At 38.3% G+C, this 25,639-nt stretch overlaps 1 protein-coding gene and 1 long non-coding RNA gene across 4 annotated transcripts in view; one reads left to right on the top strand and one right to left on the bottom strand.

The window, feature by feature from the left end:
* Positions 1–5,382, bottom strand: part of LOC118531979 (uncharacterized) — a 75,232-nt gene extending 69,850 nt beyond the window's left edge. Inside the window, exons 1-3 of one of the 2 annotated variants that reach the window (XR_013442540.1) lie at positions 5,246–5,382; positions 3,800–3,995; positions 3,209–3,505 (exon numbers count right to left, since the gene is read on the bottom strand). This is a non-coding gene — a long non-coding RNA (uncharacterized LOC118531979). Of the gene's footprint in view, positions 1–3,208; positions 3,506–3,799; positions 3,996–5,245 lie in introns of those variants that run through there. The other variant, XR_013442539.1, reaches the window with a different exon arrangement.
* Positions 5,383–5,385: 3 nt separating this feature from the next.
* ZBTB44 (zinc finger and BTB domain containing 44) overlaps positions 5,386–25,639 on the top strand; it is a 64,777-nt gene continuing 44,523 nt past the window's right edge. For both annotated transcript variants that reach the window (XM_036086289.2, XM_036086290.2), the window contains exon 1: positions 5,386–5,504. The gene's annotated coding sequence lies outside the window, so the exon portion shown is untranslated. The remainder of the gene's footprint in view (positions 5,505–25,639) is intronic.

Raw genomic sequence — 25,639 nt, forward strand, 5'->3', positions numbered from 1 at the left:
TATATACAGTAGCATTTATGAGTCTATTGGAAATGTAAATATTTTATATTACAAAATCACTGCTATTTTTTAATTATGATAATAGCATTGTGGCATTTTTTAAGACTATCTCTTTTAGAGATATAGACTAAAATATTTACATAGAAAATCATATGATAACAGCAATTTGCTTCAAAATAATATGGGGAGGGAAAAATGACTGGGGATATGGATGAGGCAGTATTGGTCATGGCTGGATGTGGTGGCTTGGGTGATAGGTACATACTTATATATTTTTTATATTTTTTAACTTTTCTTTCTATGTTTTATATGTGTGAAATTCTCCATGGTAAAAAAAAAATTTTTTTTTTTTAATTTGGAAAGCAAAATTGATATAAATTAATAGTAAATTGGATATTTGGTAAGGATGAGTATGATGAAGGTGTCAGGGATGATGCTGGGTTTCTGATTTTTGAGTCTAGATCTGAAGTGGTACCCTTCAGTGCCTTAGAAAACAATGAGCAAGAACTATGTTTACAAAAGGCCATTAATCTATTTTGCACATATTGACTCTGAGATGTCTCTGATTAAACCAAGCAAAGTAGAACTAGTAAGCAGTTAGATAGGCAGATTGGGAACTGGGTAGAAAGATCTGGGCTAGTGGTATACATTTAAGAATCAGTAGTTCAGAGTTTATGTGAGTGGATGGGATTGCCTGGGCATTGGTTCCCAGACTTGAACATAGATCCAAAATACCAAACACAGATCGCTGGGCCCTAACCCCAGAGCTTCTGATTCATAGGTCTAGGTATGATTTAAGAATTTGCATTTCTAACAGTTTGACAGGTGATGCTGATGCTGTATGTAGGCCTGAGTACCATATTTTGAGAACCACTGGCCTAGGAAGATAGTTCTCAACCTTGGACACACACTGAGAATATCAGTGAAGACAAGGAAGAGAGTGCTTCAAGTTGGAAAGAGTGTTCAACAAGACCAAATGCTGGGGCGCCTGGGTGGCTCAGTCGGTTAAGTGGCTGCCTTCGGCTCAGGTCATGATCCCAGGGTCCTGGGATTGAGCCCCGCATCGGGCTCCATGCTCAGGGGGAAGCCTGCTTCTCCCTCTCCCACTCCCCCTACTTGTGTTCCCTCTCTCCTGTCTCTCTGTCAAATAAATACATAAAATCTTTAAAAAAAAATAGACCATATGCTGCTCCAACCAGTAAAATGATGGTGAAAAATACCCTTTGGATTAGCAACATCAAAATAACTGGTGACTTTAAGGAGATATTAGTGGACGAAAGGGAAAATCAAATTAGAGGGGTTGAGAAGTAATGAAGAAGGTTCAAAAATGAAGAACAGTTGAGTGTAGATAATAATTTTGAGAAGTTTGGCTGTGAATCATGTGAAAGTGAAAAAATTGTATCTGGTGGGGAGGTGGGACTGAGTGCAGACATAAGGATTAAGATTAAATCACTGAGATTAAATCACTACCTACTTCCTTGAATTAAAAAAAAAAAATTAAAACACAAATTACCCTTCTGAAGATGAGTTGTATTTCAATAGTTGCATCTTAAAGACCTGAAGAATCTTGAAAAATCAAAAGGATGAACTCTGATCTTGGGTATTCTGGTATTTTTATGGAGGAATGGGGATGTTTATTGAAGGGCAAGCTTTTCCCCTGACATCACAGGTCTTGGGAAGCTGCTGTTCTACTGGCTGATAAAATTGGCCTTCACATTCATTTATTTCACTATTAATTCATTTGTCCATTAAATGTGTATCAAATACCTATTATGTGCTAGACATTGTACTAGGCTCTGGGATTAGTGTTGAATTATACACTTTAAATGGGTGAATTGTATGGCATGTGAATTAATCTCAGTAAAGTTCATATATAAATGAGATCTGAATATTGATGGGAATTAGCTAAGGAATAAAGTATTTCTACACAGAGGGAAGAATGTGTGCATTGGCGGAAAGAGTGTGGCATTTTAGGAGATGTGAAAAAAAATTCTGTGACTGGCATGTTCCTTGACAGAATATAATGACAGATGAAGCTGAAGATCTTGAAAGAACCCGGATTGCATAGTGTTGTAAAAGCCATGCTAAAGGTTTGGGACTTTATCCTAAGAACAATAGGAATCCAATTGCTGTACAATATGATCACTATGCATTATCACTCTGGCTACTATGTAGAGAATGCAGGAAAGAAAAGAGTGTATTTGGGAAACCAGAACAGTGATATTATAATTCTCCAGGCATGAACTATTGATATCTTAGATTAAGATGGTGGCAACAGGATTGGACAAATTCAAGACTTGTTGACAGATTAGAACTGAGATGTAATACAGTGACGTAGCTGAGATGAGTTGCTCAACTGAGTGGGCAGTGAAATGGAAATAGGAGAAGAGGTGCAAATATTGGAATGGGGGGCAAGATTAGTTATTTTTAATATAGTTGGGATGATCTAATAAGAGAGCAAGGATGATTTGTGCAGTAATGAGCGCTCCTCCCCTGAGATTATTCAAGTCAGACTAGAGATCTTTCTGTCGAGTAGAAAGCACTTTTGCTCTAAAAGAAGTCATGGACTGAGCAACTAAATTTCCATTCGGTTCTAAGGGCCTACTACAAGAAACTGCCATTTGTGCCAGAATCTGGTCCCCAAAACACCTCATGGCTGAAATGAGCTATTTGCTGGAACCTGAATTCCTCGGAACCATCTACACCAGGTTAATAATTAAAGTTCCTTGGGAGGTCTCCATTTGTTTGTTTCACCTGTGTGGAGGATTCTGGTTTCATAAAATCCCACAGCAGTATTATTTAACCTAGTGCCAAAGAAAGGCCTACTTACTCCACCAACCCAAAGGCAAGTCTCTTCTCGCCCCAGAAGAAAAAGGTGGGAGGCTGCAGTAGCCACAGAAACTGACCCTGCCCAAAGCCAAAACACAGAGAGGGCTCCTACAAAATTAATCTCTGTATTTTTTTCTCACACCCTCTCCAAGTCTCCAGCACTGTGCCCTTAGGGCCCAATAGCCAGCCATTTGTTGGTTAACTGATCCTCCAGGCCTGGGGTGAAGATGGGGTGAGAGGATGATAGAGTTTTTAAATGTAAAATTGAAAAACACAAAAGGGAGGGAAAAGGAGAGGCGAGAATAACGAAGAACAAGGAAAGACTTTCGTGTGTGTCTAACCTCCGAAAGAGCTGCTACCTGGGTCCCTTAAGAAACAGTAAAGATTTACCTAATGTCTTTTATTAACTGTCTTACCACATGCCCTAAGAGAGGTAGATGGGATTTGTTTGACTACTTGATTCCCACCCTGATTCTCCTCCAGTTTTTATGTCGTGCTCACAGTCTCACACACACCACACCAGGGGTTCAAGACCCTGCTCCTTCCGCAGCCTCTCGCCCTGCCGCCACCATCCCTCTCCTCAGGTTAGGGTGCGTTCCGCCTTCTTCTTCCCCTTCTGCAAATCTCGGCACACACTTTCTGGGCCTAATTCACATCTTTCTGACTCTCCCCATCTCTGAAATGGGAATAATAAAAATCATGATGGGAGTAACAGTACAACCTATACAGTATAGTTGCCATGAGGATTAAACATTTTACATACTTGAGAATTTGTTGGAACTGCAAAGGACTATAAAATTAAACGTTGTTTTTATTGCCTTTATTTCTAAAGCCGAGTTCAATTGTTAGAATTAGGGTGCCAGGATGCTTGGCTGCTCATCAAAGGGATTAGGGAAGGGGTTAATGTTAGATATTGCCAAGTGTTTCAGAGAAAAAAATCCACTCCACTTGAAGCAGGACGTCAACTCACCTTGCACAAAAAGCCCTTTGGAGAGAAGTCTTTCAGTTTAAAAGCTGGAGGCGTGGGAAAACAAAGTACTCAAAGCAGACAGCCGGAGATGCTCTGGGCCTCCGGGCCCGCACCCCAGTCCGCCTCCACGCACCTGGGGCGCCCTTCCGCCTGCGGTGAGCGCCCCTCCCACTGCCGGGTCTCAGTCCCGCCAGGCCTGGGGAAAAGAAGGATTAGGGTTCTGGATGTTTTAACATATTACGAGATTCTGCAGTTGACCAAGAACTCTAAAATCCCCCAGGCAGTACCGGTCACTTCGCGGTGCCCCGCACAATCCCCCCCGCGGTAAGGCCCAGGAAAGTGATGGTGTAATAAAATGAGATTCGAGGTTGTGGAAAGAATAGGCATATTTTTTTGGAACAGATCTAGGTGCCCCCGTGTTGGGGAAATGAGATAGATTTGGGTGTTGATTTCTCCAGTCATTTCAGAACCGCACTTCCTGCCAGATCGCTCAGGGCTAGAACAATCTTAGGGCATTGAAAGAATGCCAGTTCTAAAGGCGGTTCAAAATCGGGGATACCGGCCGAGGGCCGGTTGTCTACAAAGAAAGCGACCGCATCCCTCACGTGTTTGGCCACATGTCTTCGCAGGCCTCAGTTTCCCAGTGTGAAAAATGGGCGGACTACTGGCTCACCTCCCTTACCGACAGAAAGGGGCTGGGTGTTCCGGTTTCGGCCCGGCTAACACAAACCACTCGAGAAACGAGGAGTTTCTTTCGTTTTCAGTTCAAAGAGAAAAAAATGCAATAAGCGTGAACCATGCCCAGAAATGCTTCTGTCAGTTTAAGTGGGGAGCTGGCTGAGAAGACGGCTAGAGGAAGGCCAAATTGGGCAGTACTTGTGCCGCATATGAATGTAAATCCGCACGTGTGCACATACACAAACACGCACAGACGGTGTCAAAACCGACGGGTGCGTAAGGAAACCCAACCACCCACAGTTCAAGTCCCAAGGACCGGGAGCGGCCCCTTCTGCGCTTGCGCATTAACTGCGTTTTCCCCACCCCCCACCCCGCTGGCGCCCCGCCCCCGAGCTCGTTGTGCCCCGCCCACCTTCCCTCCCTTTCCCCAGCCCGGCCGCCCGCGCAGAGCATTGTGGGACACAAACAAAGTGCCCCCAAACAGGCTGGAGTGAGCGGAGCGGCAACGGCCGCGGTGCCGGCCCGCACGCGCGCGGCGGCGGCTCCCTCCCAACCTCCCCCTCCCCTCCCCTCAGTCCCCTTCCCCTTCCCCACCCCGCCCCATCGAGAAAACGCGAGCCGTCGCCGCGCTCCCCAAACCGCCGCCTGCCCTCGGCCAACCGCCCCCAACGGCCGCCCGCGCGCGGCTCCCCGGGCCCCCTCGCTCCTCCCCTCAGGCCCCTCCGAGCGCCGCGGGTGCTTCCCTCCGGCCGCTTCGCACTCTCCCACCTCGCAGGCACGCTGCTGGTTGTGCCGCCATGCCCCAGCCACAGGCTGTCCACGGGCCTAGGCGCGGCGGCCCGAGATAGGGTCCCCTCAGCCTCCCGGGGGAGGAGAGAGGCAGCGAGCCGCGCGCTCCGCCCCCTCCCCCCGGGCTGTCGCCGCCGCCGCCGCCGCCGCCGCCGCCACCGCCACCTCGCCGCCTCAGCCTGGCGGGGAGGAGGAGGAGGAGCACCAGGCCTCCGGGCCCCGGCACCGCCGCCCTCAGGTAATGGGGAGGGGAGGGCGAGCGGGCCGCCTGGCCCCGGTGGGGGCAATGACCAGCCACTCCTCGCCGCCAGTGCCCTCGGGTTGCGCCCGCCGAGGGGCTGACACCACACGTCCCCCATCTGGGCGCTGGACGGAAAGGAAAGCCTGGTCTTGTCACCCCATCCGCTCAGGGAGACACCCCATAGGGTCCCCTCAATGGCATTTAATCCAGGGAGGAGACTAGCCTTGGGCCCCCCAGTTAGGAGAAATCACCCCGATCGTCCAGGGTGCTCCCCATCATTTGCATGCCCATTTGCCAAACACCCTAACCCAAAGAATGCAGAGGTGTTACCTCCTCTCACCTGGTCGAGCCCGAGACCTGTTTTCCCCCCTCTCCCCTGCTGCTTTTTCTCTGGTACTGGAAAGAAAAGGATGGCACTCTTAAAAAATAATAACAAACACCTCTTTTTCTTCCCTACCTGAGGATCACTCTGCATCTAGTCATTTTCTGCTGGCCTAACCAGAAAAAGGGGTTACCTGCCAGTGAAATGACAAGTACATTAGAACTGATGAAAGGAAATCGCATCCTTGTGAGTTCTATGAATCTTAACCAGAATTTAGAATAAAGACCAGTAATTGTGTACTTTATTGGAACTTATAGAAATGAAGACAAAAACTTAAGTTTTTTCAACATATAAGTAGATTAAATCTGTTGAGGTCAGGAAAAAATTCTCTTCCACTTATTTCTTACAGGTTCTTTCGGATACAGACTAATAGCATAAGCACACTAAACAATTTGATAGGTGGCAAATAGTTTGGCTAGGTAAAATTTTTGTGATTTCCTTTTGCCTAGGCTTTCAGTTAGAATTATTCTATTAAAAAAGGTATTATATAAATCTTCATTTCCCTCATTACTTCACATTGACTGCCAGTGGATTAATAATATTTAATTGTGCCTAATGTAGTTTCCTTATCACGCAATGTGAAAATAATGAAAGGAATGTTTTCCTGTAGTCTTGTATTTTAGGATGATAACATTCATTAATTATGGAAACCACATTTACTTATTTTGTGCAACACAGGCATTTTACATAAGTGATCTTATTTAGTCCTCAGAACAACCTAATGACTTAGATACTGTTACTTGAATTTTATATAGATGAGACAAATCACACAGCTAGAAGTGAAAATTGTACCCAGGTATAATTCCAGTGTAGGTATATTTCTACTTTGCCTCTCAGTACAGGAACACTTTTAACTTTATTATGAGAAATTTGTCTTACGAAATTGAGAAAGAAATAGTGAATACTCCACTGTGTAGATTCAGTAACATTTATTGTTCCCTCCTCACTTCTCCCTTTCAGTGTCTGTGTGTGTAACCATTTGAAAGTTACAAACATCAGGACCCTCAACTATTTCTGCATGCATTTCCTAAAAATAAAGGACATTCTCCTACTTATCCCCAACATCCTTATCAACACCTTTCTAAATTAACAATCCATATGGAAATTTCCTGTTTGTTCTAAAATCTCCTTGAGAAATTTTTCCCCTTCTATATTCAGCCAAGATTAATGTATTGCATTTGATGATTATGCCTTTAGTCCTTTTAAAAAGAATAATACCCATCTCCTTTTTTTCTGACACTTAATTGACCAAACCAGTTGTCTTATAGAATGCTCCCACATTCTAGACTTGTCTGTTTCCTCATAGTGGCATTTAATTTATTCCCCTACCCCCTTGAATTTTCTGTTACTGGAAGTTAGGTCTAAAGAAAAACTTGATTAGCTTGAGGTGAAACTTTCTTTGGCAAGAATATTTGATAGGTGATACTGTGTACTTCATACTGCTTCATAAACTGGTATGTAATGTCAGATTGCTACACTGTTAGTGATGCCAAATGACCACTAAAGTGGTGACTACCAAATCTATTATAAGGATGTGGTTTGCTGTTTGTAATAATACTTTGACACCAAGCAAATATCCTGTTTCTGGCTACCTTTTGCTTAGTGATTTTAACACTCCTTGGTGAGTCTTGATTAAATCAGTTTTACTGGAGATTAAAATGTAAAAAAGATTTCCTTCATTAACTAGGGGTAAACTAAAGTTCCTCCTGAAAACGCAGAGTAAATGCTTAATTTCTTCCCTTTGATTATCAATATTCAGAGAAAGGGTTGGAGAAATAGTTACCCCCAGGGGTGGCATTTTTTTCTTCTTTTTTGCGAAATACACTATGGACTCATGAGTTTTATTTATTCATTTTTTTTATAACTGTTACAGTCATTTTTCTTTTTGATCAAATTGTCCCAGTAGGAACCCTTTCAACCTGGCTCCTGTGTCTTTTTTTTTTTTTTTTTTAACACTCCTGCTTGCCATTGGAGCATTCTTCGAGTGCTTTCTGGCGCAAGATACCCTAGGCTTACCTTGTTACTTTCTTTGCTCTAGATCTGGAATGGGCTGTTTATCTAAGGAGTCTTAGTTCTTTTTGATGAGAAATGGTATATAGAAACCAAGATCAGGATGTTGACATATTCACTGCTGCTGGAGTGTCATTGCTTCGAGGCCCTTTCAGAGGAGAGAACTAAAAAATGGTTTTTTGCTTGTTTGTTGAATCATGAGTTCATAGTGATATATCCAATTCAAATTTAACATAGCAGACTTTTTCTTAACTTCTTTGATTTTACATTTGTCTCTTAAATGAAAATCTTGGTGCCTAATAAAATTAACATACATTAATCCTATTCTATACACATACAGTCGTTTCAAAATCACTGTAACAGTATTCTACTATCAATAAACTTCCCAGTAAAGTTTAGGAGTTCTTTGCATTTTTTTTTTTTTTTTGTCCTTAGAATATATCATATAAAGTTGTATAATCAGAGTACTTAATGATGTTCAGAAGTCACTTGAAATACTTTTCTGTTTAGTTAAGCTACCAATTTGATACAGTTCATTGATTTTATTTATTTTTGGGTTATCTTTATTTTTGAATATGTCAAATACATGGTTTAATACATGGTTCAAAGGACAAAATTATTTTTAAAAGTATGGTTAAAGAAGCCTCACCCAAATTAATTTTTAAGATGAAGTATACCCTTTAGTATCTAATATATTCTCATATGTCTTGACTGCAGAAGGCTTAGCAGTATGTTACTTCCTTGAAGTGATATAGGAGTAATTTTAAATTTTGCAATTAGATTCTGATTCCTCTGGCCAAGAGAAAGCATTAAGACTAATCCTTCAAGGTGAGCAGAAAAGTAGATTTCAAGCTTGCTTCTGCAAGCTTTACTTGAAAATCAAGTCTTTAAAGAGGTATGTGGATGGTGGAAGTTCTATGAATCCATCTACTTGTATGCCACAAACAAAACTGGCATACATGGGGCGCCTGGGTGGCTCAGTCGTTAAGCGTCTGCCTTCAGCTCAGGTCATGATCCCAGGGTCATGGGATCGAGCCCCACATCGGGCTCCCTGCTCCCTGGGAAGCCTGCTTCTCCCTCTCCCACTCCCCCTGCTTGTGTTCCCTCTCTCGCTGTGTCTCTCTCTGTCAAATAATAAATACAATCTTTAAAAAAAAAACAACTGACATACATATGCTGTCTGCAGATATAAAAGGCATTTGGACATGTGATCACTGACAGCACGTTTTGTTTGGATTGGGCAAAATTTGACAGAAATTATATTTATGTGTTCAAATGAGGGTTTAGGAGGGAGCAGCAGTTGTCTAAAGTGGGCAGAGCACAATTAGTCAGTGTATCTCAGTCACCTATCACCCAGGTGCTATAAAAAGCAAAAGATGTGCCCAGTGTGTTTTCCTCTGTGTATACTGTCACTGTTTTTGGTAACGGAATGAACATATATTTCCTTCAGGGAGTGGAGTGGGAAAATGGAGAATGCCTGTGCTTTGTACCCATTCACTTATTCTTTCTTTAATCTCAGTAAAATAGATTTCCTAGTAGTATTTGAACACATAAAGTAAGGGGGGAAATGCCACAAACAATTGCATAGGTATGTATAACCACATAACAGGTAGAACCAATTGTGGTAGAACGAATGGGAAAATACACTAACAATAATTGCTAACATTTGTTGAGCCCTTTCAAAAAGCTAGCATTATACTAAGCATTGCCTACAGCATCTCATTTAAATTTCACATTAACTCTTTGATATTGCTGCTAATATCTTATTTTGCAAGTAAGGAAACTGATAATACAACTGTCAAACTCAAGTCTGTCTTCAGAATTAGCATTTTACTACTTTGGTACATCTCACAGTAAATATAATGGGTAATAAAAAATATATTCCATTGACCATGAATTAAAGGAAGTACATGACTGATGTTTGTCCTGTAGCAACACTGAAGATTGTATGCCACCAGCCCCAAGTGCTTGTCATATCTCTTACACATCCTTAGTATATTAGACTTTGCTTCAGAAACTGCATTTAGATACCATTTTAATAGGCATTTAAATAGTAGAGCATCAAGGTGCCTGGGTGGCTCATTTGGTTGAGTGTCAGGCTCTTGATTTCACCTCGGGTCATCATCTCGGGGTCATGGAATTGAGCCCCACTTCGGGCTCCGTGCTTGGCAGAGAGTCTACTTGGGATTCTCTCTCTCTCTCTCCTCCCCCCCCCCCCCGCCCCCTACATGGTCTCTCAATAAATGGATAAATCTTGACACAAGTAAATAAGTAAGCATCAAAAATCAAGATGGATTGGTGGATGGATAGATGTGTGATAAAACAAGTATAATAACGTTAACAATAGAGTCTAGGTATGGTTATGCACGTATTCACCTGTAAAATTCTTTAAATTTTGCTCCATCTGAGATTTTTCATAATAAAACGTCAGAGGGAGTGATTAACAATACATTGTTATAAAACATTATTGATAGCTGTATAAAAACCAGTAACATGCTATATCCTCCATGCCCACAATGATTGTCTTAAATTTTTAGTAAGTCTTCCTAGCCCTGTAAAGGATAAAAATTGTCACTGAAAATGGTCAAGAGTCAAAGACTGTTGTAAAGGGGTTTACTTCATTAGTTAGGGGGTCCCTAATTAATTAGGCTCCTTCCAGCTGTAATTTTTAATATCTTTATAAGTATTATATATATCAAATGTATATACTTTTTCCCCCCTGTGGTTCTGATATTTTGTAGACTACTAATGAGCATACTTTTCATATAAGCTTTATAAAGGGGTGTTTTTACTTTAAATGCCTCACATTGACAACCGAAACAGTTCTCCGTGTACCTAAGAATGATTGGGGGAAGTTTATCCCCTGGTTAAACTGAAAGCCACATTAGTTTTCTTTGTTCTTTATATTGGAAATGTGTCGCCCCATTTTAGGCAATGAGCTGGAAATCTCTAGATTCTTAGTCACAGGATCTAAAATAATGATTGTGTACATTAGCTTTATATTATACTCCTGCTTGAAGGGCATATTGACTTATTACATTAATTCACTAACATTATTAGTGCCAAGGGTGACCTTAGCTAGCACATTTTTACATAACTGATTCTGGAGTAAGTCACTTGACTTGTATCATCATGGTATTTCATATTGATAACTGTCTTAGAATAGTGAAAATTGATGGATGAAACTTATTAATGTCTCACTCTTGGAGAACAGTATCATCCTTGTTTCCACATTGAGTGTTCTTCTATTGTAGTAATTTTTTGGTATAGCTCTAAAAACTTAAAAATGTTTTATAACTAATCAGTTTGTAATTTCGGTATTCTGTATTGCTATCCTATAGCTGTTAAAATGTATGTATTTCTGTATGTTGAGGGAATTTGCTATTCATTTGGTTTCGATTGTTTTTGATGCATTCGGCATAACTACGGATATCTTGGGATAGCATATATCCAAGACTATGAATCTCTGGAATCAGGATTTTGTGGAACTTCTACCCCTCTGACTTCTGAAACAGCTTTAGATAATTCCTTTTTAAATGATTTCCTCTTAATTCAGATCTTAACCTAAGTGTCTGATCCTCACCTACTCTTAGCAAGCATATTTAGTACTAGTCTATTAAATATTGTATTTGTGCTCTTTGATAAAATTGAGAAATCTTTGGTCTAAACAAAAATAAAATGTTAGAGTTTTCAGGACTCACATACTTGCTTCCATTTCGTTTTTCTCTTTTACTTGTGTTGTTTACTAGGGGGTGTGTGTGTTGTATATTTTCTTTCTTCCACTTTCATCTTTTTCTCCTTTTTACATTTTGACTACCTCCATTTCCCCCCTTTTTTTGTCTCTTTGCTTCTCTCCTTTCTGCTTTGGATCTTCCAACATTGCTCATTTCCTTTTTTGTGGCTTTCTTTTACTCTATGAGCACAGTTGCTTTTATTTTTGATGCCTTTTACATGCCTTATAAAACTATACAAACCATACCTGTATGAGAATTATTTCTATTTACAGGAATCACTGCCTCTTTGTTTTTTATTGTTCCTCCCTCATTTCTTTCTACTTCCTTCAGCTAGGTTTACTTAGCTTTACTTTGAGAGCCACTACAGCATAGTGTTAAGAGCACAGACTGGGTTCAGATCTCGACTCAATACTTACTGGTTGTGTGGTCGTGGGCCAGTTCCCTTAACTTCTTTGTGCCTTGTTTTCCTTACTGGTAAAATGAAGATACCAGGTGATACCTATATCCCAAGATTGTATGAAAATTAAATTATTTAATATGTAAAAAGTACCTAGAACAATGGTATATATTGAGTACTATATATAAGTATTAAGTAATGATTATTGTTCTTTTAAAAAAAACTAGTTCAAAGCCATTGATTATTTTTTGGCAGTTTATTGAGATAAAACTCAAAAGCCATAATTATTGCCACTACAAATTTGTTGTCTCCCAATTTTATTTGGGTCTTCAGTACCTCCTAGCCATCCTTCTGGGGTTTTTTTCTCCACACTTCTCATGTTTCATTTTCCTCAAAATTGTACTTTATCTCCTCTCTTCTCAGCAGTCTACCTCTACCTGTAGTTTCAAAGAGAAATAACATAAAAGCCAAAGCTATGAGGCAAGAACTCTCACTACTTGTCACCACCCACCTATAAACTTAACTGTAACTGCACCCTTCCTTTTCTCTTTTTTCCTATCACTGGGTCTCCTTCTGTTTAAGGCTAATTTTTTTACTCATGCACTGAATCCAGTTTCTCCCTATCCAGGGACCTTGTGCTGTCTATTATCGCTGTTTCCTCTGTCTTTAACTTTTCCTTCTTTTAGTCTTTTCCAACCACTGTCAAAACATTCTCGCTATATTTTGCTATAATAAAAACAATATATCTGGGGGAAAAACATTCTCTAGTTTCTCCCATTCTATAAAAATACCAGTATCCTCCCTTGAGCCCTTATTTCCCTCCAGCTAACTCCCTTGCTCTATCTTTAGAAACAGACTTCTTCAGATTGAATTGTCTCTACTTACAGTTTTCACTTCCTCATTTCTCTACACTCTTTATCTTTGTCTATTGCAGTCTGACTCTACTATGTGCTATTATAAGGTCATAATTTGTGGCTAAATCGAATAGACTGGTTTATATCTTATTTGACCTATCAGCAGCATTTGACACTGACAACCATTCCTTGAAATACTCTTCACTCTTGGTTTCTGGAACATTCTACCATCCTGGTCCTTCTGAATATCTTTTTTCCAGATTTTATTTTTGCTGCCTCCCACCCTCTTTTTCTTCCTCTTGTTTTCCTTGAAAGTTTATCAATTTTGCATTCTAGCTAAAGATTCTCTTTAAAGGACCGTTTTGGCTTTAATTTGTTCTGTGGTCTGTTTCCTATTCACTTTATGTCTGTGCTTTATTTCCTTCTATTTATTTTGAGTATGCCTTGCACTCTTTCTAGCTTCTTCAAGTAGAAGCCTAGGCCATTGATTTTTTTTTTTTAATTATAGTGAAATACACCTTTAAAAACTTACTACCTTAACTATTTTTAAGTGTACAGTTCAGTGGCATAAAATACATTCACACTCTTATGCAGTCATCACTGCCATTCATCTCTAGAACTCTTTTCATCTTGCAAAACTGTAACTCTGTACCCATTAAACAATAACTCCCCATTCTGCTCTCTTCCCAAGCCCCTGGTAGCCAGTAGGCACCCTTCTACTTTGTTTTCTATGAATTTGACTCCAGAAACCTCATATTGGTATTAGACAATGTCCTTTTGTGACTGGTTTATTTCATTTAGCATAGTTGTCCTCAGGATTTATCCATATTGTAGTGCATATCAGAATTTCCTTCATTTTTTTTTTTTTAAGATTTTATTTTTTGACAGAGAGACAGACAGCGAGAGAGGAAACACAAGCAGGAGGAGTGGGAGAGGGAGAAGCAGGCTTCCTGCTGAGCAGGGAGCCTGATGCAGGGCTCCATCCCGGGACCCTGGGATCATGACCTGAGCTGAAGGCAGATGCTTAACGACTGAGCCACCTGGGCGCCCCAAGAATTTCCTTCATTTTTAAAGCTAAATAATATTCCATTGTATGTGTATACCACATTTTGTTTATCTTCTGTTGATGGACACTTGGAGTATCTCTACCTTTTGGCTATTGTGAATAATGGTCCTATGGATATTTGTGTACAAATATATGTTCATGTGCCTGCTTTCAGTTCTTTGGGGGTATATACCCAGAAGTAGAATTGCTGGATCATATGATATTCTATTTTTTACATTTTTGAGAAACCCCCATAGTGTGTTCCACAATGCCTACACTTAATATTACCACCAACAGTGCACAAGGATTTTTTTCTTCCACATCCTCATCAACACTTGCTATTTTTTGTGTGTTTTATTGTTTTTTGTTTTATTTAATAAGAGCCATCCTGATGGGTAGGAGGTGGTAAGTGTGTTATAGGCCATTGATTTTTAGACATTCTTTTCTAATAGGTGTATTGAAAACTATAAATTTTACCCTGAGCACTGCTTTAGCAACATCCCACAAATGTTAACAATATATTTTAATTATTACTCAGTTAAAAATACTTTCTGGTTTCCTTTTTGATTCCTTCAGTCAACATGTGGATTATTTCAGTATTTCCGAATATTTGGGGTTTTCTTGATAACTCATTGATTTCTAATTGTGTGGTGTGTGAGAGAGAGAGGACATTTTTTCTGTGTGCATTCATTCCTTTAAAATTTGTTAAGGTTTGTCTTAATGGCCCAGCATAGCTGTCTTGATGAGCATACTGTGTTGTACTTAAAAAGAATGTGTATTCTACACTATAAATATCAGGTCAAGGTGGTTGATAGTATTGTTCAGATCTTTTATGTCGTTAGTGACTTTGGGCTGGGGACTAGTTCTATCAGCTGTTGAGAGGGATATTAAAAGTTCCAAGTATTATTGTGTGTTATCTTTCTCCTTAATTCTGTCAGTGTTTACTGCTTGTATTTTAAAGCATTGTTATTTGGTGCATATACGTTTCTTACTGTTATACACCCCTGTATCTCCAGTAATATTTTTGTCTTGAAGTCTATCTGATATTAAAAATAGGGAACTCCAGCCTACCTATCTTTATTGTTTGCATGGTATATCTTCTAACATACCTGTGTTCTCTTATTTATTTCTTTAAAAAAGCGTACAGTTGGGCTACTTTTTTATTCCTATTCTGCCTTTTAGTTGAAATGTTGAGTCCATTAAAATTTAGTGTAGTTAAATCAAGTCCAAAATCAACTTTTTGGCAGGGTTGGTTCCTTCTAAGGGAAGGAACCTATGAGGGAAGGATCTATTCTATGCCGTTCTCTTTGCTTCTGTTAGTGCCATGGCTTGTGGCTGTAGGTCTCCAATCTTCACTTGGTGTTCTCCCTGTGTGTCTGTCCTGTCTTCAAATATCCCCTTTATGTAAGGATATCGTAATTACTCATTTTTTTTTAATGATTTTATTTATTTGAGAGAGAGAGAGAAAGAATAAGCTAGGGACAGGGGCAGAGGGAGGAGAAGCTGAGTCCACTGCGGGGCTCGATCCCCAGACCCAGGATCAAGACCTGAACTGAAGGCAGATGCTTAACCGACTGAGCCACTCAGGCGTCCCCCTAATTACCTCATTTTAACTTTTGTAAAGAGCCTGTTTCCAAATAAGGTAACAGTTTCAGGTACTGGGTGTTAATACTTCAACATATTGGGGAGGGGGGGGAGACATGGTTCAGTCCATAATAAGACACATTTAAAGTAGACAGCAGTGCAAAGACCTGCTGGGTAAAGCCACTGTAGTTGTGTACATATTCCAAAGGAAACACATTGGAACTCTTGAGTACTTGATGTGAGTGCTTAAAAACTCTTTAGGGAAGAAAAAAAAACTCTTTAAATGCTAATTGGCTAAAACTGACTTGAATTTAACTTGCTCATGTAAGGATCTAAAAGAGTGAATCAGATCTGTCCTTTCTTCAAGCTAGCTTTCTAGTAATAATGAATTGATATTAACAGCTGATATTCCTTATGTACTGTGATTGAATCCTTATGAATGATAACGTGATGGGATAGGGAGAAGAGACTAGGAATTTGAATTTTATAGTCAAATAGACCTCTCAAATCCTGATTTTATTATTTATCGGACTAAAGGTAAGTTAATTTAACCTTTGATTTCCTCACTTATAACTGGATTTTAAAAACCCCTTAGAATTATGAGCCAGAGTAAGGTAAAGACACCTGGTGAATTACTCAATATATATTAACTAATCTTCCCTTAATGTAGAAAATAACAATCAGCATGATTCTGTGGCTACCAGCAATGAGAGGAATTTCTAATAGTTCAGTTTATTCTCTCTGCTTCAGTTTCCTCATCAACATAATGGGAGAAGGATAATCCACCTTATCTCAAGGATTTTATATTTTGAAATCAATATCAAATGTATATAAAAGTGCTGAAAAGAACAAAGTGTACTGTTTAGGAGTTGTTTCCTGTGATACGGCATGAGGTAGTAAGTGTTGGACTCAGATGATTATATTTTAGAAAATATTTGAATAATGGTGAAGGATTTATTCAGGGTTGGTGAGACTAAAGGCAAGGAGACCAGTCAGGATATTTAAGTAGTCCAAAGCAGTGGTTAATGGAGAAAGGAGAAGATGGATATGAGACAGGTCTTAGAGACCAAGGCTGTGTTAGGAAGAAAAGAGAAAGAAGTTGTATGTGTTTCCTGTGGCTTTTGTGTAATAAATACCATGAGCTGGATGGCTTAAAACAACAAACGTATTCTCTCAGGATTTTGGAGGCCAGAAGTTCAAAGTCAGTATCATTGCCTTGAAATCAAGGTATTGGCAGGTACCCCCTCCTTCTGAGTGGCTTCCATATGGCTCTAGGGGAGAATCCACTCCTTGTCTCTTCCAGCTTCTGGTGGCTGCAGGCATTATATGGTTTGTGGCCACATCACTCTGATTGCTGCTCCATCTTCACATCACCTTCTCTGATATGGGTGTCAGATTTCCTTTTACTTCTCTCTTGTAGGATGCTAATGTTTGTATTTAGGGCCCACCTGGATATTCCAGGCAATTTCCCTATTTCAAGATACTTAATCGTACCTGCAAAGTCTTTGTCATAAAAGTAACATTTGCAAACTCCAGGGACACATTTGGGGGGAGTGAGCTTTTTAAGTCTATTGCAGAAGTCATAGATGACTCCCAGGTTTTTTGCTTTTTGGATTGGTGGTATCATTGGCCACAGAACTTCAAGAGGAAGAGTACAAAGGTGAGGAATGATGATGAATTCATTTGGACCTGTTGAAGTACCTATGGGACGTCTGTATGTGGCTATTCATTTTGTGTTTCAGAAGAAAACCTTGAATCACGTGACTTAAACATTAAAGACATTTATTATTTCACACAAAAACAAAACAAATCCTGGAGTAAGGTAGCTTCAGAGTTGGTTATTCAGCAATTCAGTGACATCATCAAGAACCCAAGTTCTCAACTTTTTGCTTTGCCATCCGTAGCTGTCTCCTTATGGTTCCAAGATGGCCCCCATAATTCTAGGCTTATGTGCTTGTTTTTTGTGGTTTCTTTGCTGGTTTTAATCAGCTAGGAAACCTAACTCTAATCCCTGGGGCTCCCAGCAGGTTCCATTCCTCTTAGCCAGGTAAACCTTTTTCTTGACTGTCTTTTACCTAAATAGAACTATTATGTCTACATTGCAGATTTGTTGAAGCAGGTCCTCCCAATCCTCCCCTCCACACACACATGACATATGACACTGCTTTATGATTATCTTAAGTGACCGTGGATTTTACTACTTTTGATGTGCAGATTTGAAGATAAGGAAGCATCTTTTTCTGGTCTGGGTCAGAAGTTTAATCAGCGGATTCACCTTGCTTAGCCTTTAAGTTCTGGTCTACACATTTCTAACCATCTCTTCATTTAACATTAAACATTAAAGTAGTGGTTAATGTGGTGTGGGGACTCTCCTGGCAGTCCCCAGAACCTTTCAGAAGGTTTACAAGGTCAAAACAATTTTATAACAGTATTAAAATATTATTTGTATTTTCATTCTTATTCTCACAGTATGCAGTGGAGTTTCCAGAAGTTGCTTGATATGTGAGATCACAACAGACTGAATGCAGATGCAGAAATAAAAATTCAGTTTATCTTATAAACCAGACCTTAAGATATTTACAAAATCAGTGCCGCTCTTGCTTTTTCATTTTTTGGTCTGAGAAATGTAGTTTTTAGAAAAATATGTTGTGTCAACATTTAATGGGCTTATTATTTTTAAATGAATCAATTATTTTTTACATATCTAACTTCTGATTTATAATATGATAACCATGAACAAAAGCTATTTGGGATTCAAGGGCATCCTGAGACTGAAGAGTTTGAAACCTTGTCCTCTAGTGTTGATGTTACTTTAGCCATATACTCAAAAGTTTTTCCATTTGTCCAATCATATTTTCTTGTCACTTGCTGAGTATTATCAATTAATCACATGGATATAGCATCTTCGTATGGTACAGGATTTTTTGTGGATATTTCAGAATCATTCATACTATTCAGTGATTTATCCCATTCATGGGGGCAGCATGCTTTCTCATTCTATATTAATATGTTTAGCTTGGCATTTTATTTCCACCATAATCAATACCTCTGTTTATAATTTTTTTAAAGATTTTATTATTTTTTTAAGTAACCTCTACACCCAGTGTGGGGCTCAGACTTACAACCCCAAGATCAAGAGTCACATGCTCTACTGAGACAGCCAGGTGCCCCACATACCTCTATTTATTTATCAATAAATGTTCATAAGTAGAAAGTACCTGTAATTTTTCTAAATTTGCCTGTGAAGGGACAGTAGCTGAGAGAAGGTTTCCAGGTTTTGACAGGAGGTGAGGAGATGAGTCAAAAATGAGTACTAGATTTTAAGCGCTGGGTGACTAGGCAATTGAAAGTATCCATCATTAACAAAATCAGAAATTTTGCAGTGGGGTATCAGTTGAGATATTAAGTTCAGTTTTAGATGGTAAATTTGAAACAGGATAGACACATTCAGAGGGAATTGTCTAGCACTCTAGCTGGTCATTAGAGGCCCAGAATTGAAGTTCAGGAAGGATGATGGAGTTAGAGATGAAGATTAGTTCAACCAGAGTTGATAGAGTCTGAGATCTATCAATAAGGATAGCTCATCTATTACTCAGTTCTGTACATACTGTAATAATACTATGTGCTAGGCATTGGATGCATTCCATATTTTTATTTAATCTCATTTAACCATGATTAAGATCTAGATCTGTCTGAACTACAAAGCTTCCTAGTATACATGCTGTCTCCAGGCAACATTAACATATTAATTGGTAACAATTAAATATAGTGAAATAAATAAAGCTTAATTATATATGAGGTGGAGAAATTTGTTTAATTATATATGAGGTGGAGAAATTTGTTACTGGGTTTGGGCAATGTGAAAACGTATAATTCTTTTAATTAATTAATGCATAGTACTATGTCAAAAGACTCAACATATATCTTTTTTTTTTTTTAAGATTTTATTTATTTATTTTGACAGAGAGACAGAGAGAGAGAGAACACAAGTAGGGGGAGTGGGGGAGGGAGAAGCAGGCTTCCCACTGAGCAAAGAGCCCAATGTGGGGCTCCATCCCAGGATCCTGGGATCATGACCTGAGCCGAAGGCAGACGCCTAACGACTGAGCCACCCAGGCGCCCCTCAACATACATCCTTATAGCAGTCTTCTGTAGTTCAAAGAGACAGGGGTATTAAGAATATTTATGACATATCTAGAATTAAAAACCTCAATAGAAATTGAGTTAGCAGGACGCCTAGGTGGCTCAATCGGTTAAGCATCTACCTTCAGCCCAGGTCATGATCCTCGGGTCCTGGGATCAAGTCCCACATCAGGCTCTCTGCTCAGCAGGGAGTCGTCTTCTCCCTTTCCCTCTCCCTCTGTTCTCCCTCCCCTCAAATAAATAAATAAAATCTTTAAAAAATTATTTAAAAAAAATTTAGTTAGGATATGACATATATATGTTTACATATACATATGTATATGTATGTGTGTATATATGTATGTGTGTGTGTGTATATATGGTTCATTAGGAAGATTTGAGCTAGTAAGTTTATTAAAAAATTCAAATTAGTGTTTCTAAAAGGCTTTATTGTAGATTTTTATATTTATAGATTGAAAGTTGTAACTATAGACATATTTTCCTGAGACATTCAGATCATCAAAATAGGCTAATGTTTGGTATTTTCACAGTTACTTTTTTCTCTTTAGGTTGTTTTACAGCAAATACTACAACTAAGATTCAGCTTTCAAAATTCTGGCTCAGTAGCAATTTCTTTTTTTCAGACATCATTTTGTTATAGAATTTGTCTGACTTTGTATCACTTGACAATTTAGAAACAACTTTGTATCAGTTGACTGCAACAAGTCTTAACTTTTTCCCACCCCAGTCTGGTTTTTTTAGTTGTATAAAAGCAGCTTGTCACTTTCAGGGTAGTTGATTACTAATTTGGACAGATCGAATATGAGTTCTAGAAGTAGTAAGATAAAAATTTTATTCTAAGAACAATTGTTCTTACACTTTTATTCTTAAACTATTAATCAAATCAATGGAAAGAGTACTTGTCATAATTTAGTAGTACTGGCTCCCGGTCCTGTTTTTAAATGTGATTTTTGTACAAAGCAGTGGACTCCCAAGAATCAAGTAATGTGGGTTCTACTCCCATCTTCCATTAAGTTATTGACTTGATTAATCTTTCTGGACTTTTTTTAAAAGGACAGTATCTGGCACCTGATAAATGTTTTGAACTAAAAACTTCTTAAACTACAAATAATCTAATACCCCTTTCATATGCAAAATTCGAATTCTTTCATTATATTTCTGAGGGTTTTTTCTCAGCTGAGGGGAAAAAATTGCCTCATTTCAATCTATTCCTCCATCTTTTATCTCTTTAACTTCTAAGATAACATTCAGGCCACAAATAATAATAGCTGTTATTATAGATATTATATATTATATATAATATGTTATTATGTTATAGTATAAGAGAATGTATCTGTAGTGTAGTATCAGTCCCAGAGTCAAACCTCTGTCTGGCATATGGTTCCTCTGTAGACAATACAGTAGTCACTATATCATAACACAGTATTTCTCCATAGTCTATCTACAAAGACTGGTAATGTCCAGAGTTGCTATATGAAGTCCTGTTCTTGACCAACTGTAGTCAGGGTCCTCAAAGGAGCAGATCTTACCAGAGGTTTTGTGATTGTTATCTCTTTCTATCAGTTATGAGTTAAAGCTAGAGCTTAAGGAATGGGGGGGCTTCCATGGCTTAATTGCCCCATCCTATGTAAAGAACTTTTACTAAGGTATAGTAGCATTAATAGTTGTGACAATTATGAATTATCAGTTTGTGATTATTACAGTTACTTTAATTTTATTTTATCCAAAATTTTAATGAGAAGGATGAGTGAGCAAAGTATGAGCTGTACATCCCTATTGCCTATAAGCAAGAATGATACAATGAAAAAATTTGCAGTAACATAACATACAGTGTAATTCTATAAATTCTATCTACCTATGTGCTTGCCTTTTAAATGGCTGTGGAGAGAGTCAAAAAAAAATCAAGATTTCTTAGTGTCAGAGCTTAGTTTTTATAAGTGAGATTGAACATACTCATTTTCTTTATATAAAAATGAAATTTTTAAAAATATATTTAAATAGATGAACTTATTTCTTACACACTTTATAAAATCTGTTTGGGAATATCCTCCCAAAATTAAGTCTGTGATGCTATTTGCCTTTGTTCCCTGCAGTTCTTTTGAGTGTCATCAAAATCTGGCCTTGCCACAGAAAAAGTTTTGGAAATACTTAATGTGGTTGCACTTCAGCACATATGTGAGGATTCCATTTATGTGTGGATTTACTTAATGCCACTGAACTGTTCACTTAAAAATGGTTAGAAGGGCAGGGGCGCCTGGGTGACTCAGATGGTTAAGCATCTGCCCTTCAGCTCGGATTGTGATCCCAGGGTCCTGGGATCGAGTCCCACATCGGGCTCTGCTCTGTGCTCAGCGGGGAGCCTGCTTCTCCCTCTCCCTCTGCCTCTCCCCCTGCTTGTGCTCTCTCTTTCTCTGTATCTCTGTGTCTCAAATGAATAAATAAAATCTTTAAAAAAAAAAAATAGAAGGGCAAATTTTGTTACATATATATACTTTGTACACAATATTTTTTAAAAATCTGGCCTTGCCCCTGGAGGTATATCACACATATGAACATTTGTCATGTGTGTCACAGTTACATAAATTAAATATTGATGATAATTGCCAACTTGGAAAAAGAAACATGAACAGTTTAAAACAGTAGCCACCCTTACTCAAGATGATACAGTGAAATACCAGAACTTCATGGTTGTGCAACATCCATCAAATGATTTAAGTATTAGAAGGCTCTGGAACTAAATGACCTCCAGGATTCCTCTCTACCTGGAGATTGTTTGAATTTGGAGACAAACATTGGTTTCTTTAGTTAAATAGAGATTTAAAACCCATGGAAACAAACCAAATGTCCATCAACAGGTGAATAAGCAAAATGTATATACATACAACGGAATATTATACAACCTTTAAAAAGGAAGTAAATTGATGCATGCTACAACATGAATGAACCTTAAAGACATTATGCTAAGCGAAATAAGCCAGTCTCATAAGGACAGATATTGGATGATTCCATTTATATGAGGTACCTAGAGTAGTCAGATTCATGGAGACAGAAAGTAGAAGGGTGGTTACCAGGAGCTGGATAGAGAATGAGGAGTTATTGTTTAATGAATACAGACTTACAGTATGGGATGATGAAAAAGTTGTAGAGATGGGTAGTGATGATAGTTGCACAACAGCATAAGTGTACTTAATGCCACTGAGCTGTACACTTAAAAATGGTTAAAATAGTACATTTTATGTGTATTTTGCCACAACAAAAAGAAACCTTAATTTACTGCTGTTAATTAAATAACTTAGATGATGTAGGCATTTTCGTTTATAGCAGAGTTCTAGAAAACTTTCTAAAGAGAGTAATATGGGTACATTACCAATACAGTAAAACTGCTTTTTGATATACAGATAACTACGTGAAATGTGGCAGGCAAATGAGCTTGTATTTAATTTTATTTGATTAATTTTATTTAATTTGAATTAAGATAACCACATGTGGCTAATGACTACTTCATAAAAGTATAGTTTTATATTTTCTCATCTTTTAACTTTCAGCCTGCCTATATTGTTATATTGGAAGTGAGTTTCTTATGGATAGCATGTAGTTGACTTATTTTTTTAATATCGACTCTGTCAAATCTGTGTCTTTTAATTGGTTTTATTTGGACTTTTTACATTCAGTAAAATTACTGGTAAGTTCAGACTTAACGCTGCCATCTTATTTTTTATTTTTCTTCCATCTGTTTTTTGTTTCCCTGTTTTCTTTTTTCTCCCTTCCTGTATATTACTTTTACCTTTTTTGAGAATTTCCCTTTGATTTATCCAGTGTTTTGAGTATATCTCTTTGTATAGATTATTTTGAATTTGCCCTAGGAATTACATTATACATGAATAAACGTCTTACAGTGTACTGATGTCAACATTTTACCAGTTGGGGGGCGCCTGGGTGGCTCAGTTGGTTAAGCGACTGCCTTCGGCTCAGGACATGATCCTGGAGTCCCGGGATCGAGTCCCACATCAGGCTTCCTCCTCAGCAGGGAGTCTGCTTCTCCCTCTGACCCTCCTCCCTCTCATGCTGTCTGTCTCTCATTGTCTCTCTCGCAAATAAATAAAATCTTAAAAAAAAAAAAAAAAAAAAACATTTTACCAGTTGGAATGAAGTATAGAAAGCTTACCTCCTTTCAAAGTCCCGTTACCCTCCCCTGTTTATAGTTGTCTTAAATATTTTCTCTACATACTTGCAGAACCACTCAAACAATGTTATAATTTTTGATTCAGTTATGTCAAACATATGTAGAAAAGTCAGAAGAGAGGAAAGATTCTTGCCTATATTTTTTTCTATCATCCTTCCATTTCAAGAACTATCTATGCCCATTCTTTTGTAGTAGATCTGTTGGCAACAGATTCTCTAGTTTTCATTCATCTGCGAGTATCTTGATTTCCCCTTTATTCCTGAAGGATCTTTTCACTGGATATAGAATTCTTGAGTGACAGTTTCTTTGAATACTTACAAAGTGTTGTGCCACTTTCATCTGGGCTTATGAGTTTTTATGAGAAATCATATGTTATTTGAATTGTTTTCCCCTTATAAGTAAAGAGTTATTTCTCTCTTGCTGCTTTTAAGATTTTCCTTTTGTCTTTAGTTTCCAACAGTTTGATTGTGATGTATCTAGGCATGGATCTTTGGATTTATCTTCTTTGGGTTTGTTGAGCTTCTCAAATCGCTAGGTTTAGGTTTTTTGCCAAATTTGGAAAGTTTTGAACCTCTTGTTGAGGGAGAGGAATAGTTTTTCAGCTCTACCCTCTCTCTCCTCTCCTCTTGGGACTCTGAGGATATGAATGTTAGTCTTTTCTATAGTTCCTAGGCCCCTGAGTTTCTCCTCATACTTTTAGTCTATTTTCTTTGTTATCCAAATTGAGTAATTTTAATTTTTTCCTCAAGTTTACTGATTCTTTCCCCTGTCCTCTCCATTCTTCTGTTCAATTCTTCAACTCATCTCTTGAGTTTTTCATTTTAATTATATTTTGTAATGGCTTTAAAATTAGCATACCGTACATGCTATTCACCCATTTAAAATGTACAATTCAGTGACTTTTTAGTATATTCACTGATTTGTGCATCCACCACCACAATTTTAGAATATTTTCATTACTCCCAAAAAACTTGAACCCTTTAGCTGTCACCCCAAATTTCCCCCACCCCCCAGCCCTCAACAACCACTAATCTACTTCTGTTTCTAGATTTGCCTATTAGATTTCCTGTTACTTATTGATACTATATCAAAATACAATTTACTTTCTTACATTGACCTTGTATCCAGTCACTTATTCTAGGAGGCTTTTTTTATTTTTTCTAATTCCTTGGTTGTAGGTAATCATGTCCGAATAGGAATGGTTTTATTTTTTGCTTTCATACACACACAGATACATAGCTTTTGGTTCTTTTTCTTGCCTTTTTTCTGATCTTAGGGGGAAAGTATCCAATCTTTATCTGGTAAATATGTTATTACCTATAGGGTTTTTAACCTCTCTACCAGGTTAAAGAAGTTCCCTTTTATTCCTAGTTTGTTAAGAGTTTATCATGAAGGGATGCTGAGTTTTTTTCAAAACTTTTTCTGCATCAATCGAAATTACCATGTGGCATTTCTTCTTTAGACTGTGAATATGGTGGATTAAATTGACTGATTTTTTTAATGCTGACCAGCATTGTAATCCTAAAATAAACCCCACTTGATTATGGTATTATTTTCTTTTTATTTTTGTATTGCTAGAATTGATTTGCTAATATTTTGTTAAGGGTTTACATCTGTGTTCACAAAGGATATTGTTCTGGGGTTGGTTGGTTGGTTTTTACAGACTTTGGCTTTGGTATCAGAGTAATGCTGTCCTTAAAAAATCATAAGTGTTCTCTCTTTGATTCCCTGGAAGACATTATATGATTGACATTGCTTCTTCAAATGTTTCGTAGAATTCTCTAGTGAAACCATCTGGGC

The sequence above is a fragment of the Halichoerus grypus genome, chromosome 11 (assembly GCF_964656455.1).
Source record: "Halichoerus grypus chromosome 11, mHalGry1.hap1.1, whole genome shotgun sequence".
NCBI lineage: Eukaryota > Metazoa > Chordata > Mammalia > Carnivora > Phocidae > Halichoerus > Halichoerus grypus.